Raw genomic sequence first — 15,110 nt, 5'->3', positions numbered from 1 at the left:
TATGTCACAATAACCAAAACCACAGCTAAATGCAGCACTAACCTTTGATGATCTTCATCAGATGACACTCCTAGGACATTATGTTATACAATACATGCATACTTTGTTCAATCAAGTTCATATTTATATCAAAAACCAGCTATTTACATTAGCATGTGATGTTCAGAACTAGCATACCCACAGCAAACCTCCGGTAAATTTACTAAATTACTCACGATTAACGTTCACAAAATACATAACAATTATTTTAGGAATTATAGATACAGAACTCCTTTATGCAATCGTGGTGTCAGATTTTAAAATAGCTTTTCGGCGAAAGCACATTTTGCAATATTCTGAGTACATAGCCCGGCCATCACGGCTAGCTATTTTGACACCCACCAAATTTGGCCCTCACCAAATTCAGATTTACTATAAGAAAAATTGGATTACCTTTGCTGTTCTTCGTCAGAATGCACTCCCAGGACTTCTACTTCAACAACAAATGTTGTTTTGGTTCCAAATAATCCATAGTTATATTCAAATAGCTCCGTTTTGTTCGTGCGTTCAGGTTAGTATCCGAAGGGTGACGCACAAGCACATTTCGTGACAAAAAACGTCAAAATATTCCATTACCGTACTTCGAAGCATGTCAAACGCTGTTTAAAATCAATTTTTATGCTATTTTTCTCGTAAAATAGCGATAATATTCCAACCGGGCGACGTTGTATTCATTCAAAGAGAGAAAGAAAAACATGGAGAATTCACATGAACGCACATCTCCAGTGTCACTGTTCTCAGCCTGACCACTCACAAAATCTCCTGCTGTTTTTCGCCCAGAGACTGGAGAGACCTCATTCCACTTTCTGGCACCTTCTGAGAGCCAATGGAAGCCTTAGAAAATGTCACGTTACAGCAGAGAGGCTGTATTTTCGATAGAGATGCCACAGAAGGAGAACAAATTGTCAGACAGGGAACTTCCTGTATGGAATCTTCTCAGGTTTTGGCCTGCCATATGAGTTCTGTTATACTCACAGACACCATTCAAACAGTTTTAGAAACTTTAGAGTGTTTTCTATCCAAATCTACTAATTATATGCATATTCTCGATTCTGGGCAAGAGTAGTAACCAGTTTAAATCGGGTACGTTTTTTATCTGGCCTTGCAAATACTGCCCCCTAGCCCCAACAGGTTGTTAAAGGTCTTAGTCACGTCGGCTACGGAGAGCGTGATCACACAGTCGTCCGGAACAGCTGATGTTCTCATGCATGTCTCAGTGTTGCTTGCCTCGAAGCGAGCATAGAAGTGATTTAGCTCATCTGGTAGTCTCGTGTCACTGGGCAGCTTGCGGCTGTGCTTCCCTTTGTAGTCTGTAATAGTTTTCAAGGCCTGCCACATAAAACAAGCGTCGGAGCCGGTGTAGTACGATTCAATCTTAGCCCTGTATTGACGCTTTGCCTGTTTGATGGTTCATCGGAGGGCATAGCAGGATTTCTTATAAGCTTCCGGGTTAGAGTCCCGCTCCTTGAAAGCGGCAGCTCTACCCTTTAGTTCAGTGAGAATGTTGCCTGTAATCCATGGCTTCTGGTTGGGGTATGTACGTACAGTCATTGTGGGGATGACATCCTCGATGCACTTATTGATAAAGCCAGTGACTGATGTGGTGTACTCCTCAATGCCATCGGAAGAATCCCGGAACATATTCCAGTCTGTGGTAGCAAAACAGTCCTGTAGTTTAGCATCTGCTTCATCTGACCACTTTTGTATAGACAGAGTCAATGGTGCATCCTACTTTAATTTTTGCTTGTAAGCAGGAATCAGGAGGATAGAATTATGGTCAGATTTACCAAATGGAGGGCGAGGGAGAGCTTTGTACTCGTCTCTGTGTGTGGAGTACAAGTGATCTAGATTTTTTTTCCCTCTGGTTGCACATTTAACATGTTGATAGAAATTAGGTAGAGCTGGTTTAATTTTCCCTGCATTAAAGTCTCCGGCCACTAGGAGCGCCGCCTCTGGGTGAGCAGTTTCCTTTTTGCTTATTTCCTTATACAGCTGACTGAGTGTGGTCTTATTGCCAGCATCCGTCTGTGGTGGTAAATAAACAGCCACGAAAAAGTATAGCTGAAAACTCTCTAGGCAAATAGTGTGGTCTGCATTTTATCACAAGATATTCTACTTCTGGCGAGCAAAATCTAGAGAATTCCTTAGATTTCATGCACCAGCTGTTGTTTACATTATGCACAGACCGCCCCCCCTCGCCTTACCGGAGTTTGCTGTTCTATCTTGCCGGTGCAGCGTATATCCCGCTAGCTGAATATCCATGTCATCATTCAGCCACGATTCCGTGAAACATCAGATATTACAGTTTTTGATGTCCCGTTGGTAGGATATTTGTGATTGTACCTCGTCTGATTTATTGTCCAGTGATTGCACGTTGGCGAGTAGTATTGACGGTAAAGGCAGCTTTCCCAATCGCCTTCTGCTGATCCTTACGAGGCACCCGCTCTGTGTCCTCTGTACCTGCGTCTCTTCCTCTTGCCAATAACTGGGATGTTGGCCTTGTCGGGTGTTCGGAGTATGTCCTGTGTGTCCTGCTTGTTGAAGAAAAAATCTTAGTCTAGTCCGAGGTGAGTGATCGCTGTCCTGATATCCAGAAACTCTTTTTTTTGCCATAAGATACGGTTGCAGAAACATTATGTACAATGTAAGTTACAAATAATGTGAAAAAACCCACATAGTAACTGGTTAGGCGCCGTAACAACTGGTTAGGCGCCGTAACACTGCTGCCGTTTCTTCCGGCACCATTTTAAAACAAGGCAGAATAGGAGCATGACATCACTGCCTATGTAATCTCAGAGCCTATACCAAGGCAGGATAGGAGCATGACATCACTGCCTATGTAATCTCAGAGCCTATACCAAGGCAGGACATAAACACCAAATAATCTATTGCTAAACTAAATTTTGTTTGATCATTGTAAATAAGAATTAGTTCTTAACTGACTTGCCTGGTTAAATAAATAAAAAATACAGCAAATGAAAGGTGTTATTGTCACCATAAAAGGTGAATGAAGGGTGTTATTGTCACCATTAAAGGTTTATTATCTATGCATAGTGTAACGACGGTCGTCAGGAATGGACCAAGGCGCAGCGGGTTGAGTGCTCATAATTAACTTTTTAATGAAAACACTTACTCAAACAAAACACAACAAAATAATAGACGACGAATACAGACTTGAAGGCATACAACAGCAATTCAAGTGACAACCTCCCACAAATACAAACACACCCTAATATATAGGACTCTCAATCAAAGGCAACTAGACAACACCTGCCTTCAATTGAGAGTCCACACCCCAATTAACTAAACATAGAAACAGACCAACTAGACTAATTACTAAATATTTTCTTAACTCTTCTTGAACTGTACTGTTGGTTAAGGGCTTGTAATTAAGCATTTCACGGGTTAGGTCTACACTTGTTATGTTCGGCGCATGTGACAGATAAAGTTGGATTTGATTTGATTTGAATGCAGGGTGTTATTGTCACCATAATAGGTGAATGGAGGGTGTTATTGTCACCATAATAGGTGAATGCAGGGTGTTATTGTCACCATAATAGTTGAATGGAGGGTGTTATTGTCACCATCATAGGTGAATGCAGGGTGTTATTGTCACCATAATAGGTGAATGGAGGGTGTTATTGTCACCATAATAGGTGAATGGAGGGTGTTATTGTCACCATAATAGGTGAATGCAGGGTGTTATTGTCACCATAATAGCTGAATGCAGGGTGTTATTGTCACCATAATAGGTGAATGCAGGGTGTTATTGTCACCATAATAGGTAAATGGAGGGTGTTATTGTCACCATAATAGGTGAATGCAGGGTGTTATTGTCACCATAATAGGTGAATGCAGGGTGTTATTGTCACCATAATAGGTGAATGCAGGGTGTTATTGTCACCATAATAGGTGAATGGAGGGTGTTATTGTCACCATAATAGGTGAATGCAGGGTGTTATTGTCACCATAATAGGTGAATGCAGGGTGTTATTGGCACCATAATAGGTGAATGCAGGGTGTTATTGTCACCATAATAGGTGAATGCAGGGTGTTATTGTCACCATAATAGGTAAATGGAGGGTGTTATTGGCACCATAATAGGTGAATGCAGGGTGTTATTGTCACCATAATAGGTGAATGCAGGGTGTTATTGTCACCATAATAGGTGAATGGAGGGTGTTATTGTCACCATAATAGGTGAATGGAGGGTGTTATTGTCACCATAATAGGTGAATGGAGGGTGTTATTGTCACCATAATAGGTGAATGGAGGGTGTTATTGTCACCATAATAGGTGAATGGAGGGTGTTATTGTCACCATAATAGGTGAATGGAGGGTGTTAATGTCACCATAATAGGTGAATGGAGGGTGTTTTCCAGGTGGAGTTTTAATGCTTGTTCAGACCCACACAGTTTCACGACAGGTGGCGTTTTAATGCTTGTTCAGACCCGCACAGTTTCACGACAGGTCTAATTTATAACGGCAAACATGCATATGTACTGTCTGCGCCAAGTTTATAAATCACAATATTTTCAGACTTTTCAGAAAAGTTGCACGATGAAATTTAGTATGATATTTACGCAACGGTTATAAATTACCTGGACCCTCTATTTCCTATCTGAGCCTTAAGTGACAAAATGGACAGGAAGCAATGGTCACCAGTCAGACAACTGCTATCTGATCTCAGATAACCTTTTATGTGTGTGTGTGTGTAGAGAGAATGGAGTCTAGAGAGCTGGCTCATATCATGGTCGAGTCTAGAGAGAGAAGGAGAGAGGAGAAACAAAAGGAGAGGGAGAAAGAGAGGGAGTTAGTAAGTTTACCTGTTGAGAGAGGGAGAAGCCAGGGAGAGGGAAAGACAGAGAGTTATTAGTTAGTTTACCTGTTGAGAGAGGGAGAAGCCAGGGAGAGAGAGTTGAGATGTTTTATATGCCTGATCAACCTTCTATTAGTCGTTAATGTCTGGCATCTTGTGACGTTCTCATGACAATTTACACCACTGTCTTGTAATGTTAAATCAACTGTTCATGTTTCATGTGTCTCTTCTAGTCGTTGTCATTCTATAATCCCAGAGTTTCATTTTGGGGCGGAGCTTTGTGTCTGAGAGCCAACCACACGGAGCAGAATCAGGTCAGTCTGCTGGAGAGGACCTGAAAAAAAACAGGCACAGAGCGCAGCAGGAGGTAAGAGACCTGACACACACATACCCCCGTAAACACTGTGTGTGTGTGTGTGTGTGTGTGTGTGTGTGTGTGTGTGTGTGTGTGTGTGTGTGTGTGTGCAACTCAGAATAGAAATAGGGCAATGCCATTTTATATTTAGGTAAAAGATTTGCTTGAACATGTTAGGTCCATTCACTGTCAGACTTAACTCAGTAGGTAACTGTGAGAGGAGGACATGTTTGAATGAGGATTGTGTGTTTATGAGTATATGCTCGTTCGCATGAGTGTGTGTGTGTTTGTGTGTGTGTGTATGTGTGTCTATGTGTGTGAGTGTGTGTTTCTATATGTGTGAGCGTGTGTGTTTCTATATGTGTGTATGAGTGTATGTGTTTCTATATGTGTGAGTGTGTGTGTGTGTTTCTATATATGTGTGTGTGTGTGTCTATGTTTGTGAGTTTTTTGTATGTGTGAGTGTGTGTGTACCTATGTTTGTGAGTGTGTGTGTATAGATGTGTGAGTGTGTGTGTGGACAGAAAGCAGGTCCCCTCTGTGTATTTCTCTGCTATTTATAGTTAGAACAAATCCCAGATATGGGAAGAATCTTACTGCCAATGAGAGAGAGAGAGAGAGAGAGAGAGAGAGAGAGAGAGAGAGAGAGAGAGAGAGAGAGAGAGAGAGAGAGAGAGAGAGAGAGAGAGAGAACTGAAGGGAACTGGGATCAAAAGTTAGAGGTTACAGGAAGAGGGAGAGCGAGAGAGAAAGAGAGAGAGAGATAAAGGTCAACTAAAGGTAACTGGGATCAAACGTCAGAGAGGTTACTGTTACATCAACAGGTAAGAGACTCAGAGAAATACGTGTGTGTGTGTGTGTGTGTGTGTGTCTCCCTCGCTCTGTGCGTGTAAAGCTATCTTGATGTCCAGAGCCTTGTACTATGAATCAGGTCTGAGGAGTTACTGAGGTAACTTTGGTCAACTCTGAGTTCAACTCAGGATAACCGGTACCATGAAAGTGGCTGACCTTTTAGCCAGCTATGGCAACAAGTCCTTCAGAACTAACCTGCTCCAGGGCAGGCTAACTCAGGGCTAACTCAGGGCTAACTCCATTTATCCTAAATGAAGTGTCTGAGCCACGAGTTGAGGACCAATGAAATTAGATTCTCTCCCTCTAGCAATGATTGTGTCATCATCCCCTTCATTTGAGGAAGACTACTTATTCAATATTTTACTAATCAAATGTTTTTTGTGTAAAAAAATTGTCATTAAAATACGGATGACATGACACATTTAGTAAGGACAGAATGCATTTACGCACAGTAAAACTTTTGTATGACAATACAATTATTTTATCAATAGGAGATGGATAAACGTTGCTTGTGCATTGGTAACCACAACAAAGACGGCATTAATGAGAATAAATAAAATAAAGGCACTTCTAAAAGCCTATTTTCAACCATAGACTGCTGAATTTTCAAAGATAACTTTTCTTTAATTTTAATTTCATTTGGATTGATGTTTCAGCATTGTCTCAATGAATAGTTTGGCTATGTGCAACATGCATGTGCAGTTACAAGCTTGCTGGAGTTAGTGGTAGGCAGACGAGCAATATCCACCATTGTAGAACGGATAAAGCCTGAGCTGCAATGTGAAGCTAACTGATCCTGGCTAGATTCCTTTGTAGAACTAACCCTCTGGTAGGTTCTGACTGAGATCATCATCATCACCATTATTATTCATATTATTACATTTATTTGATGTATACTGAACAAAATTATAAATGCAACATGCAACAATTTCTAAGATTTTACTGAGTTACAGGAAATCAGTCAATTTAAAAACATTTATTAGGCCCTAATCTATGGATTTTACATGACTGGGAATACAGATATGCATCTGTTGGTCACAGATACCTTAAAGAAAAGGTAGGGGAGGGGATCAGAAAACCAGTCATTATCTGGTGTGATCACAATTTGCCTCATGCAGTGCGACACGTCTCCTTGACATAAAGTTTATCAGGCTGTTGATTGTGGCCTGTGGAATGTTGTCCCACTCCTCTTCATGCTGTTGTACACGTCGATCCAGAGCATCCCAAACATGCTCAGTGGGTGACATATGAGTATGTAGGCCACGGACGAACTGGGACATTATCTTCTTCCAGGAATTGTGTACAGATCTTTGCGACATGGGACCATGCATTATCATGCTAAAACATGAGGTGATGGCGGTGGATGAATGGCATGACAACGAGCCTCAGGATATTTAAATGTTTTAATTTTTTATTTAACCTTTATTTAACTAGGCAAGTTAGTTAAGTACAAATTCTTATTTACAATGACGGCCTACACCGGCCAAACCCGGATGACACTAGGTCCATTGTGCGCCGCGCTATGGTACTCCCAATCACGGCCGGTTGTGATACAGCCTTGTCTCATCACGGTCTCTCTGTGCATTCAATTTGCCATCAATAAAATTGTATTCTATTTGTTGTCTGCAGCTTATGTCTGCCCCATACCAAAACCCCACCATGGGGCACTCTGTTCAGCAAAACTGCTCGCCCACACGACGTCATAAACATCTGTCATCTGCCCGGTACAGTCAAAACCAGGATCTGTGAGGAACACACTTCTCCAGCGTGCCAGTGGTCATCGAAGGTGAGCATTTGCCCACTGAAGTCGGTTACGATGCAGACCTGCAGTCAGGTCAAGACCCTGGTGAGGACGACGAGCACACAGATGAGCTTCCCTGAGACGATTTCTGACAGATTGTGCAGAAATTCTTTGGTTGTGCAAACCAACAGTTTCAACAGCTGTCTGGGTGTCTAGTCTCAGATGATCACGCAGATGAAGAAGCCGGATGTGGAGGTCCTGGGCTGGCATGGTTACACGTGTTCTGCGGTTGTGAGACCGGTTGGATGTACAGCCAAATTCTCTAAAATGACGCTGGAGGCGACTTATGGTCGAGAAATTAACATAACATTCTCTGGCAACAGATCTGTTGGACATTTCTGCAGTCAGCTTGCCAATTGCACGTTCTCTCAAAAGTTGAGACTTCTGTGGCATTGTGTTGTGTGACAAAACTGCACATTTTAGAGTGGCCTTTTATTGACCCCAGCACAAGGTGCACCTGTGTAATGATCATGTTTTTTAATCAGCTTGTTGATATGCCACACCTGTCAGGTGGATGGATTATCTTGGCAAAGGAGAAATGCTCACTAACAGGGATGTAAACAAATTTGTGCCCAAAATTTGAGAGAAATAATATTTTTGTGCTTATGGAAAATATTTTGGATCTTTTATTTCAACTCATGAAACATGGGACCAACACTTTACATGTTGAGTTTATATTTTTGTTCAGTATACAACAAAACATAAGTCTCAGTACACTTGAGAAAATATTTATCCACCAGCTAATTCCCCGGGTAACATACAAACATAAGCCTTTTAAAAATAAATAATAAAAACAGAGGTCAGGACAAGCAAGAGTTCCTACAACAATCTATCCTCACATCTCCTCGCCAAGTGGAACTCATCAGTGAGAGCCCAATATTGGGTCTGCCAACACCAGGACGATGGAGGATCGACGCAGCAGGGACTTCAACTCCACAGCAGGGTCCCCAAGCAGTGATGAGGCCAACCACAGCACCAGGAGACCAGTCCAGCAGTGCAAACATCCACCCTCCAGCATTCCTGAGGAAGGAGCCGAAGATCTGTTCATACCACCAGGGGTAAGACATTGAAAACTGCCTGCTGAGGTTTGAACTAATGGCCAAGATGTGACGGTGGCCAGAGGTACAATGGGCCTGTAAACTTGTCCCATTGCTCACTGGCAAGGCCTTAGAGGCTTACACAGTGAAGGAAGAGGGGTTGTCCAACGTCTACAAGAACTTGAAGGGAGCGCTGCTGGTGAAGTTACCATCAATGCCTCAGATCTGCATCAACGCCATCGGGTGATTCACTGATGGAGACGTACCACCGCCTCAAGGGCCTCTACCAACGATGGGTTCGACCGGATGAGAAGATGCGGGACGAGATTGGTGGTGTCGTCATCCTCAAGCATGTTCTCCCACATGATACTCGGACCTGGGTCCAAGGATGGGCTTATGGAGGCAAAGCTGGCACTGCAGTACCTTAACGCAAGTAAAGGGTCCAACCACAACCTGCAGCACCCACTCCAAGGAGATTTAGAGACACAAGGGACACAAGGGACATTAGAGACACCAGAGATGGTGTAGGTAAATCTGAGGGGTTTGTGTCTGGGAGGAGGGATGTAAGGGATCATTCAGTTCATTCTGAAAGGAGTGGCCTGACCTGTTTTTACTGTCAGCAGCAAGGGCACAAAGCTTCAATGTGTCCACCACGTAAATCCAAGCTCTCAGGTTACTGTTATCTGCTCAGAGAGGGGGATGGTGTTCAGCATAGGCAGAGTGGGGAAGAGTCAGTCTTGGTACCTGTAAAAGGGAATTGTAAAAGTCTTACTGCAATGCTTGACACCGGCAGTTCCCTGTCTTTGATCAGAAAATGTTATGTACCTGGCAATTGCATTGATTGCGGTCACCAGACACTGAACCATTGTGTCCACGGTGACCAGTTGCAGCAGCCCATAGCTGAGCTCACAGTTGAGATTCAGGGTCAGATGTACCTCCTGAAAGTTGGGATAATGGAGAATCTACCTTTTGAGTTGATTTTGGGGAGGGATGTGCCTGTACTTTCTGATCGGTTGGAAATGCGGGGCTCAACTACATGAGCAGTTAGTTTGCCAGTCTGATTTTCATGTGTCATGCTCAATTTTCACTCGTGCCAAAACTGGTTTACAACATATACCTGACTTGTGTGATAGTCTGTGCAAGTGGGGAACCAAAAGGCCCAGAATGTCACGCCACCAGCGAAGTCTTGAGAAGAATGTGGCGACCCCTATACCTGTTGCTGATGTGTCTGGGTAGAGGTACAATGGGATGATCCCCAAAATATTGCTACACTTCAGAAGTCTGACCAACCTTGAAACTTTTGTTTGACAATGCCTGGGACAGCCAGTCTTCATGTGGGGGATTTAGACAGTAGACAACCACATACTCTACCTTGGGTCAGAAGCAGATAGGAAGGTAGTGGTGCAGTCTAGTTGTAGACCCCTTGTTCTCAACCTTAAACATACTGTTCCATGGGCAGGCCACCTAGGGCAACATAAGACCTACCTCAGGCTCCTGTTTCTTCTGGCCCTCAATGTAAACTGATGTTTAAACATACTGCAAATGTCACACCCTGATCTGTTTCACCTCTCTTGTGCTTGTCTCCACCCCCCACCAGGTGTCTCCTTTTTCCCCCCATTATCCCCTGTGTATTTATACCTGCATTTCTGTTTGTCTGTTGCCAGTTTGTCTTGTCTTGTCAGGTCTTACCAGCGAGTTATCCCGTTTTCCTGTTTCTCAAGTTTTTGTTCCCTAGTTTTCAAGGGTCTGACCATTCTGCCTGCCTGCCTGCCCTGAGCCTGCTTGCCATCCTGTACCTACCTGCCTGTCTCTGACCTGATTAAGAACATCTGCTTGTCCTCGACCTGCCCTTATCTGAGAACTGCCTCCTGTGTCTGGATCTGGCTCATATCCTAAGTCGTGATGGTACGAACGAGCCATGACTGACTCAGCAGACTCAGACCAGCTCCACAATGATGTCTCCCTGCAAGGAGCCACCATTGGAAGACATGAGGAGCTACTTCAAAACCTTATGGAGGGTTTCCATACTTTGGAGGAACGCCATGACAATATATTCAACTCATTACTGGGTCAAGCCACAATGGAAACCTCCTGGGCACTCAGTAACCATGCTACTAGCAATATTCTCCCCAGCCTACTCCGGCTTCCCAAGAAGCCCGCTTACCTCCTCCGGAGCGCTATGTTGGAGATCCTGGAACCTGCCGGGCATTTCTCTCCCAGTGCTCCCTCATCTTTGAGCTACAGCCCTCTTTGTTGCCTTCAGACCGGTCAAAGATAGAGTATCTTATAATGCTGATGTCTGGAAGGGTGCTCGCTTGGGCTACGGCGGTGTGGGGTCAACAATCCGCCGTTTGCCTTAGTCTGGAGGATTTTGTGGCGGAGGTAAGAAAGGTGTTCGATTCCCCGGTGTCTGGGAGAGAGGTGGCTCGGAAGCTACTTCGCCTGCTTCAAGACTCCCCCAGTGTGGCAGACTGTGCGATAGACTTTCGCACGCTTGCCGCCTGAAACCCGGAGTCCCTGTTCCATGCCCTCCTTCATAGATTATTGGAGGAAATCAAAGACGAATTCGCAGCCCGGGATTTACCCAGGGACCTCGACTCCCTCATAGCCTTGACAATAAGGATCAATGGGCACCTGCGGGAACGCAAGAGGGAGAGGAGGTCTTTTCTCAGCCACACTCGCTCGTCCACGGTTTCTCCCTCGCCTCCGAAGAACCTCGGAAGTCCCAGGTGCCTGCATTCCCAAGAGAATCCGAAATCAACCGAGCCCCTTTTCTGGATCATCGAGGACTGGCGACTCATCTCTTCCTGAGCCCATGCAATTGGGCAGGGCTATATTGTCTCCTAGTGAACGTTTATGCAGGCTGAGTTCCAACAGTTGCCTGTATTGTGGTACTACAGGACATTACATTTCCACCTGTCCAGTAAAAAGACCAGGCTCATCAGTAGGCTTCATGCCCTGGTATCTGAGCTGGGTATCTCTACTCAACCGCTCTCCATTCCCATAGATGCCAGAGCTTTGGCAGGGTCACTCACAGAATGGTTCCCATTAACCTGCGGGTGTCGGGTAACCACAGTGAGTTGATACAGTTTCTACTAATTGAATCTCCTCATACTCCTGTGGTCTTCAGAGTTTCATGGCTCCAGAGGCACAACCCCCTGATCGACTGGGCTACTGGTTCTATCCTGGGTTGGAGCCAGTTCTGCCACACACATTGCCTTAAGGTGGCGCAACCTGCCATTGTACGTCCTTCTGCAGGCTTGGGTAGCCTCGGATCTCTCCTCCATCCCGTGGAGTACCAGGACCTCCGGGAGGTTTTCAACAAGGCTGGTGCCACATCCCTTCCTTGGCATCAACTCTATGATTGCACTATTGACCTCCTCTCGGGCACCACACCAGCTCGAGGGTGGCTTTATTTTCTGCCTGGCCCAGAGACCAAGACCATGGAGGTATACATTGAGGACTCTCTAGCTGCCAGGATTCATGCGGCCTTCTGCAGCCATTCATGATGCAAAAAAATGACTGTGCTCATCCCCTGTTCTCCAGAGCCGTTATTTTCAGAAGAGGTTCCTTGTACAGTTGGATGCTTCGGCTGTAGGAATTTGAGCTGTACTGGCCCAAGGGAGCCAGGAGAAGAGCTCACCGTGCTATATATGAGTCAGAAGCTCTTGCCCAGGGAAACCAGATATTCGACCATTGAGAAGGCGTGCCTGTCTATGATGTGGGCGCTAGACAGCCTTCAGTACTACCTGCTTGGGAGAATTTGACCTGCACTCGGACCACAGAGCCCTGACCTAGATCCAGACCATAAAGGACCGGAATGCTCGCATGACCAGGTGGTATCTCGAGCTCCAGCCCTTCTTGTTCTGTGTACGTCACAAGGCAGGAAAAGAAAATGTCATGGTGGACTACCCCTGGTACACCCTATCAATAGCAGGTGAAATATCAAGGGCGCCAAATTTGAAAACAATTAAATGTCATAATTCAAATTTCTCAAACATACAACTATCTTACACCCTTTGAAAGATAAACATCTCCTTAATCTAACCACGTTGTCCGATTTCAAAAAGGCTTTACGGCGAAAACATAAAGTTAGATTATGTTAGGACAGTACATTGAAAATAGCTGTGTGTAATGTTTTGTCAATGCAAAGACAGGCGTCACCAAAAGCAGAAAACCAGCTAAAATTATGCACTAACCTTTGACAATCTTCATCAGATGACACTCCTAGGACATTATGTTAGACAATACATGCATTTTTTGTTCTATAAAGTTCATATTTATATCCAAAAACAGCGTTTTACAATGGCATTGATGTTGAGAAAATATTTTCCCTCCAATACCGCCAGTCAATCAGCACAACAAATTCAATAATTACTATTCAAAAACATTGGTAAAATATTATATTGTCATTCAAAGAATTATAGATTAACATCTCGTGAACGCAACCGCATTGCCAGATTTAAAAATAACTTTACTGGGAAATCACACTTTGCAATAATCTGAGCACTGCACTCAGAAAAATAGGCTTGGCGATACAGACTAGGCGCCAAGTTGGAGAGATCTAAAATCAAAAATACTATGTAAATATTCCCTTACCTTTGATTATCTTCATCAGAAGGCACTTCCAGGAATCCCAGGTCCATAACAAATGTAGTTTTGTTCGAAAAAGCTCACAATTTATGTCCAAAAAGCTCCGTGTTGTTAGCGCGTCCTGTAGGCTACTCAAAAACATGAACGACGCCCACCGGAATTGTCTTCACCAAAGAGGGAAAAATATATATTTACGTTCGTTCAAACATGTCAAACATTGTATAGCATAAATCGTTAGGGCCTTTTTCAATCAGAACTTCAATAATATTCAAGGCGGACGATTGCATTCTCTTTTAAAACGTATTGGAACGAGAGTACCCAAACATGCACTCGCGCGCCAGAGCAGTATAGGCCATCCGCTTATGACCAACGTTCCAAGTCTCTTGTTTGGTCAGTTTTCACAGTAGAAGACTCAAACCACTTTGTAAAGACTGGTGACATCTAGTGGATGGCGTAGGAAGTGCTCAATGATTAATAAGTCCCTGTGTGTTTCAATGGCATAGGCTTAAAAGTAATTCAACACATCAGATATCCACATCCTGTCAGAATTTGTCTCAGGGTTTTGACTGCCATATGAGTTCTGTTATACTTACAGACACCATTCAAACACAAAATTCAGAGTGTTTTCTATCCAAATATGTTAATAATATGCATATCCTAGCTTCTGAGTTGGGCACATATGTTTTTCAAAATTCTCAATACTGCCCCTAGGCCCCAACAGGTTTTAAGTGACGTTTATTGTACTTGTCAATGCTATGGATGAGCACTCTGTTTGTTTGTTTCTGTTCCTCTCTCTCCCTCTTTGTAGCTTCCGGCTATGCTGGAATAAGGACCCTAGCTACGGAAACCGGACTGGCTTTTTTAGTGCCTTTCCTGAATTGCATGTCCATGTGAATGGGAGTACTGGAAGAAACCATGTCAGTAGCGGTGGGGTTATGTAAATGTATAAGATCACAAATGGCGCCAGAGAAGAAGGCAGATGTTTTACGTGTCCCCAACCGATTGTGTTTTTTGTTAGTTTAGTGAGCGTTTGACAGGGATTAGGGGTGGTCGTTTGACCGCGGACCCATAACGGATGCAGGCAATGAGGCAGTGATCGCTGAGATCCTGATTGAAAACAGCAGAGGTGTATTTGGAGGGCAAGTTGGTCAGGATAATATCTATGAGGGTGTCCATGTTTACGGATTTATGGTTGTACCTGGAGGGTTCCTTGATAATTTGTGTGAGATTGAGGGAATCTAGCTTAGATTGTAGGATGGCATATCCCAGTTTAGGTCACCTAACAGAAAAAACCTTGAAGATATATGGGGGGCAATCAATTCACATATGGTGTCCAGGGCACAGCTGGGAGCTGAGGGGGGGTTTATAACAGGTGGCAACCGTGAGAGACTTATTTTTGGAGAGATTCATTTTTAAAATTAGAAGCTCGAACTGTTTGGGGATAGACCTGGAAAGCATGACAGAACTTTGCAGGCTATCTCTGCAGTAGATTGCAACTCCTCCCCCTTTGGCAGTTCTATCTTGGTGGAGAATGTTGTAGTTGGGGATGGAAATTTCAGAATTTTTGGTGGCCTTCCTAAACCAGGATTCAGACACGGCAAGGACATCAGGGTT

The 15,110-nt window shown here is 43.9% G+C and overlaps 1 protein-coding gene across 2 annotated transcripts in view; it reads left to right on the top strand.

Moving 5' to 3' along the window:
* Nucleotides 1-5,112: 5,112 nt before the first annotated feature.
* Nucleotides 5,113-15,110, top strand: part of smpx (small muscle protein X-linked) — a 36,453-nt gene continuing 26,455 nt past the window's right edge. Inside the window, exon 1 of one of the 2 annotated variants that reach the window (XM_029755053.1) lies at nucleotides 5,113-5,225. The gene's annotated coding sequence lies outside the window, so the exon portion shown is untranslated. Of the gene's footprint in view, nucleotides 5,226-5,892; nucleotides 6,038-15,110 lie in introns of those variants that run through there. The other variant, XM_029755054.1, reaches the window with a different exon arrangement.

The sequence above is a fragment of the Salmo trutta genome, chromosome 6 (assembly GCF_901001165.1).
Source record: "Salmo trutta chromosome 6, fSalTru1.1, whole genome shotgun sequence".
Lineage (NCBI taxonomy): Eukaryota > Metazoa > Chordata > Actinopteri > Salmoniformes > Salmonidae > Salmo > Salmo trutta.
Note: the sequence above shows the minus strand (reverse complement) of the source record. Positions and strands in the feature narration are given on the sequence as shown.